The sequence below is a fragment of the Gekko japonicus genome, unplaced genomic scaffold, assembly GCF_001447785.1.
Source record: "Gekko japonicus isolate JY-2015 unplaced genomic scaffold, Gekko_japonicus_V1.1 scaffold533, whole genome shotgun sequence".
In the NCBI taxonomy this organism is placed as follows: domain Eukaryota; kingdom Metazoa; phylum Chordata; class Lepidosauria; order Squamata; family Gekkonidae; genus Gekko; species Gekko japonicus.
The window spans coordinates 787,132-793,997 of NW_015177023.1; positions in this window are offsets into that span (position 1 = coordinate 787,132).

Consider the following 6,866-nt stretch of genomic DNA (forward strand, 5'->3'; position numbering starts at 1 on the left):
GGGGTTCTCAGGTTGTACCTTTTTTGTGTTCTGCATTGGTTCTTTAGGCTTCTTGGTTCTGTCTCTTTGGGCTTGTTGGTTCTGTCTGATTTGAGAGGCCTTTGGCCAGTGGTTGCTTTGCTTTCTGCTGTGTCTTTGGCTATTCTTTGTCCTGGAGAAAGCACAGAATTCCCCTCCCTGCAGGAAACAATGTATGGCTGGGGCACAGAATTGGATCTCTTAGTCCAATTCACTTGAAACTTGTGTGTTATTTAATGGACAGGCACCAGCAGCTCTGCTGTAATTCTTTGTGTCATTTGCTCAAAAAACAGCTCCTCCAGCCTCTGGAAAGATTCCCCATAGGGAATAATGGAGCTGAATAATATTGGAATCCCCCAGAAGGGATCTGGATAACTGGAATACCAATATTTTTTGGCTCCCTGATATCCAGATCCAAAAAAACCCCTGATTTTTTTAAAGGTATGCATCCATATTTTCTGCAATAACTTTACTTTTCCCTGGAAGACAGTAGTGTGTGATTATCACATTCTACTTGCATGTAACTGCAGACTTGGGAGAATATACCTAAAAAGAACAGTATCCACTCAGTCCAGACTTTATATTAATCTGATATAACCTAAATTAGGGTGTGTTGACATCATATCTAGTTTGCCTTTCAGATGAGCTATTTCTAGTGAATGCACAGAGAGTTCACAGTTCAGCATCTCTTGAGGTCACAAGACTGGAAATGATGCAAACCCTGGACAGAGCAAAGTAGACTTATGATCTGTATTAACAAAGGATTTTTGATAAAACCAACTGAACCTTGAGTAAGCTTGACCTTCTGAGATTAACTAACATGATCCTTTTCAAAAATAGCAATTCACACAACATACACAGAATAACTGGACTTCAATGGAGCATAAACAGAAAAAGTTGTGCATGCTTTATCTGTGCAACTATGGTGCAAGATTGAAATGTTCAGAAAATCATGTTCCTCAAAGTGATAGACCCAGTACAGTAAAGGTGTCCAGAATTTCCACTTATTTCAGCAGAGCATAGACGGACTTAATTTCTGCAGCATTCTGAAAAGGGAAATAGCAGCTATGTGGATCCAGTGTATGTACAGGCTTAAAACTCTCCCTCTGTGTTTTTGTAGAGTGCCCCTCCACTAGCAGTCTTGGTATGAGAAAGCCTTCCTAAAGGCTAATAAAAGCACAGAGGCAGTCATGGCCACTGGTGCAATTAAGTAACTTTAACTTTGAACAAAATGGTCTCACTGCAGCCCTGTTGAGATGTTATGCATACTTCAAATGCAGAACTTCAGCCTGTTTTGGAGGAGGGCACAAATGAGCATGAGCCCCAGACTTCCACCCTGAAGTCCAGCCTTGGCAGAACAACTGGCTGTGGCTTGGTAGCAGAGGCACCAGTTTTACATTCAGTTAAAAGATCTGCAGGCATTGTGACTGACCATTCTTTGCATGAGACCCTGGCCAACTACAAGCAATGAGAATAGGCAGCACAGAGCGAGATGGACTAGTGTGCTGACTCAGTGTAAGACAGTTTGATATATCTACTGGGAGATGGCAAAACACAGCTGACTTGCTGCGGACAAAGTTATTGTCGAGATAATGGGCAAGATAGGCCATCTTTCTGATGAAATACTGTCATTTCTACACAATAAAATAAGGTGACTTTTAATAATATACAAGAATGACTACCATCCTCTGCTGTAGCAGACAATATTCATGGTATTTCATACAAGATGGAACATGCACTATCTCACTGTACAAACTCTTGAGAAATTAGCAATGCAGTCTCTAAACTGCTTCGGATAGCAACTTAGCTCCGTGCCTCTGCAATGATGGTGCTCATGCCACTGGCTGTGTGACTGTCAGCTACTCTCCCGGTGCTGCTGTAAAGGGGAGTGATGAATGGCTGAAGTTATTTACCAGGCCCATATCAGACGACTGCATAGTACGTACTGTTGTTACTAGTGATTGGAGCACCAAAACTGAAAAGGGCTCATGATAGGGTGGATGTTGGCAGTGTCAGTATGGACTTCGTGTTCTTGTATTCGGCTTTTTTCCGGAATTTCTTTTCTCTGTGTAGAACACAGGATACCAGCTAGCTGTGCTAGCATCACACCAGTGATGTATCTTGTATTCAGGTTAGGATGGAGCAGTAGTTGTTTCACTTACTCTCTTGTTTCTTGTTTTGTGTAATTATCTTACTGCGTAAAGTACTCCCCATCATTATGAGCAAGCTGAGATGCCTTTATATGTGAGATACCCAGAAAAAAATCTTTGCACTTTTATTATAGTTCCTAATTTATGGCCAATAATGGTGAATTGTCACTGATGCCAGCTAAGTTTTTTAAATTACTGTTTTAGGCACAAACAACTTTGAAAGTACAAACTTACATTTTGAAATACTTTTGAATCACTCTTTCATCTTTCAGCCTACAGCTAATCTTTTCCTGTAAATGTGATACTGATTCATACCAAATAGATACTGGGGCACCACCCTGACCTGGAGAGCCCAGGCTAGCCTGATAGCGTCAGATCTCGGAAGCTAAACAGGGTCAACCTTGACTAGTATTTGGAAGGGTGACCTTCAAGGAATACCAGGGTCGTGGTGCAGAGGCAAGAAATGGCAAATCACCTCTGAAACATCTCTTGCCTTAAAAACAAGTCTAGCTTGCCACCTAAAAGAGCTAGAACTTCTGGCTGCCAGACAATCCTAGGATCTCCTGGCTATACTACACACACTGCCAGATGATGATGATGATGATGATGATGATAATAATAATAATAACTGGAGCACTCCTTAATATAATTATAGATTCAAGTTCAGCAGCACCTTAAAGACCAACTATATTTCCAGGGTATAAGCTTTTGAGTCACAGTTCCCTTCATCAGGTATCTGACAGTGAGCTTTGACTCTCAAAAGCTTATACCCTGGGAAATCTGTTGGTTTTTAAAGCAATACTGGACTTGAATCTTGCTGTTCTACTGCCAATCATCATGATGACCCACATGAAACTATCTTAATATAACCATGTATTTTCTACTCTGCAATGTTTTAAATGTGTTTTAGGAAGAAATTTAGGGGCTGCGGTGGCTCAGAGGTTAAGATGCTGAGTTGCAGACCGGAAGGTCGGCAGCTTGGCAGTTCGAGACCCTAGTGCTGTGTGATGGAGTGAGCTCCCATCTCTGGCCCCAGCTCCTGCCAACTTAGCAGTTTGAAAGCAAGAAATTGCACTTCGGTGGGAAGGTAACAGCATTCCGTGTGCCTCGGTGTTTAGTCATGCTGGCCACAGAAATGTCTTCGGACAGCGCTGGCTCTTTGGCTCTACTCTGCCACTCAATGAACGGAGATGAGCACTGCCCCCTAGAGTCGGATTCGACTGGCTTTCAAGCAAGGGAAACCTTTACCTTTACCTAGGAAGAAAATGCAGGAGTCAATCAAAACAGACAATAGTTTATTTACAACAGATAATAAGGGATACAGCATAGTAGAAGGCAAACGAAACAACTATCTATTATCGTTGGCAGCATATCTATTTTCAGTAGATTATTCCAAATGTTACACATTATGATTGATATTATCATCAAGTTAGTGCTGAATGACATAGTAATAATGAATATTTATGAAAAAAGATAGTGATACTTCAGTACTTTTCCAATTAATACCATGTCATAGGTCCCACAAGCAGTAGACTATCATTCACGTATCTCTAGAGAATCTGCTGTAAATGTGATTCTGATTTTGTATCCGAGACCTGATAACGGTCTGCTTGTAGCATCTCATTTTATTTATGGCAGCTTTGCATTTTCACTTGGTGGCTTCTTCTGCCTCTCTATGGGGCTTCTGACGCTTGTACCTTTAAGAAATGGAAAACTCTGCCTTCCCATTCAAAACATTTCAAACAAGCATTGTTGGGATTGATGGCATACATCCTTACAGTGGATATCCTGGCAAAACTACTGCCTTGTGTACTTATCATGCCAATTTAAATGGATACAATATAAGGCAAACATTTTTGTAGGGGGTTGCTATACATTTAAAAGAACAAGAAAAACATATAAAAAGTGATGCTCAGGCTGCTACATCTATCAGTTCAGCACTGGACTACTCTGCCTACTCTGCCACTCAATAAAAATTACTGTCATTCCAACATCTAAATTTTTTAATAATGTGCTTTTTTTCTTTGTCTGGCAAAAGTGGGAAAGACAAGAGGCTGGCAAGGCTGACTGTACAGACCAGGATGATCGCTACAAAAACCAGTCAGTCTTTACTCTAGCAAGTATGGTTACACAAAACATTGATTTCTCATTTTCTAAACAGTTTTCCATAGCCAGTGGATCTTTCAGTATCTGAATTACTTGCAAATGAGAAGAAAATGATCTATGAAAACACTCTGAACACATTATCCCACGTAGACTGATGTGAGTGAGCCAGCCCAGTTGACTCGTTATCTCCATCTTCAATGATGATTGGATTAGGAGGTCACACTTAAATCGGTTGCATATACTATCACAGTAAGCTTAGAGTATATCAGTTTCAGCATTAAACTAAACAAACTATCAGTAAACAACTACAGCCAATGCATTCAGAAAGAAATCTGAATGCTTGACATTTCCCGGCACCATCATGGGCGTTTGTGATATGTAAATGCAGCAAATAGCGAGGTGGTATTCAGATCTGACCAGTGAAAATTCTCATACATTTACAAACTTAGTGCCAGTGGCAATTTCTCTGCTTCCAGAATCACTGCCAAGCCTCCCTGCTGGTCTGATGTGCTATTCAAAGTCTGTTATATATAAAAGGTAAAGGTTTCCCTTGCTTGAAAGCCAGTCGAGTCTGACTCTAGGGTTGTGGTGCTCATCTCCATTTCAAAGCCGAAGAGCCAGCACTGTCTGAAGATGTTTCCGTGGTCATGTGGCCGGCATGACTAAACACCAAGGCGCACAGAACGCTGTTACCTTCCCACCGAAGTGGTACCTATTTATCTACTTGCAATTTCTTGCTTTCGAACTGCTAGGTTGGCAGGAGCTGGAACTAGAGACGGGAGCTCACTCCGTCATGCGGCAACTCGGGTCTCGAACTGCTGAACTACTGACCTTCCACAGCCTGCAGTTCAGCGTCTTAACCACTTGAGCCACCGCAGCTCCTCTGTTATATATACCAGGTTCTTAATTGGAACCTGTTTCTGCATCAGAAGCATCACAGGGTCAACTCAGAATTTTTACCAAAAGATGCTGGCGCTAAAAGGTGAAGCTGCTCTGCATCTCATGCTTGCTGTGTGAACAAAGTGGCAGGGATCCCCTTCAATGATCTCAAACACAAGATTAGCATGTTCAAATCTATTTGTAAAACAGCTCAATAAACCATTGAAATAACCTCTAAGCACGTCGACAACAAAATGTAAAATATAAACATGCACAGATGGAGTATTACCAAAATACAAAATTAAGGGGGTGGGGGAAATCATCGGGTACAAATACAGTAAAACAAAAACAGAAACCCGTTAAGCTACAGTGCTTAACCAATGTGTAACTGTTATGATACCAGTGCAAAACATTCTAGAAAGAGCATATATTCAACCTTTGAGGTTAAGGTAAAATAATTTTCTCCAGGCAATCAATTGTGAGATACCTTAAAGTCACCTTTGTACTGGAGAAAATATAAATAAGAAGGTGTGTTAAGATCACGTGATCAAATTTATTTCCCCTAAGCAAAAAGTTTTTTGCTGAATAGTCTATTTGACTATTGAAATTGCAAAGGACATGAGAATTGACACAATGATCACAGTCACTTAATGAATTCTGGCTGGTTTCTAAACTTCAGAGATACCATTTTTGAATGGCTCCAGTAAAAGGCACCATTTAAATTTTATTTTTCTCTTTAAAATAAAGGAAGAACTTTCTTTCCCAGGGTTATGAGGTACACATACTGGGCCTTGAGCCAGTAAAGTGCAGAGGTTCCTAAGTATACACACAGTGTCTCCACTGAAAGTATTCTGTGTGCATATGTCTTTGCATGCACATAATCACTATCCCCAGGAATGAAACTGCTCTGGTTATTACCATTTCTTATTGGATTAGATGTTTTCAGAGTGGTTCTATATTTTTGTCACATCTATTAATAAACCATTCCAAATGGATGATTCCTGCACAGAATATACCTCAGCCACAGTATAAGTCAATTCTGTTGGTGTTTGGAAATTGTAAACATTACTCCTTTTTGACCAAAAGCATTTGAAGTTCATAAATGGCAGACTTGCTGCTCAGCAACACAATGTTGCACAAATGTTGCAAGCTATTGCATCCCACTGTGTTGTAAGGCCACTGAAAATTCACAGATTCCACTTAACTGCTTCACAGATTTTGTTGTGACAACTGCACATGCCTTTGTTAGCTGTGGCTTTTCAGCACACGTACACTGAATGTACAGATGATGGAACACAGGTACCTGAATAACTGCCACACACGGTACATATTTTTTTCCTGCACAGAACAATTTCTGTGCGGGAAATCTGTAGTGTCTGAAGCAGCCCTAAAACAAGTCTTGTTAACAGTCAAAAGCAAAGCATCAGTTGTCAAAGTATTTCACAGCCAGTATTTTAAAAATAATTAATAAATGCCTTTTTGCTATTAATAAACAAATCACATGGTGAGCACAGTGGATAAGTAAGTTTAACATTTCAGTTATATAAACTTGGCACAGTATTTTTTTTAACTGGATAAGTGCACTGAAAACAGATCAACCTTCATCTTTCTACTGACATTTGGATATTTGCTGGATACCCTCCATCCATAGTGAAGCACTCTCAAATTCCTCTGATTTTAGTGTGGAGAGTTAAGCTTGTGCCTAGGGATTTC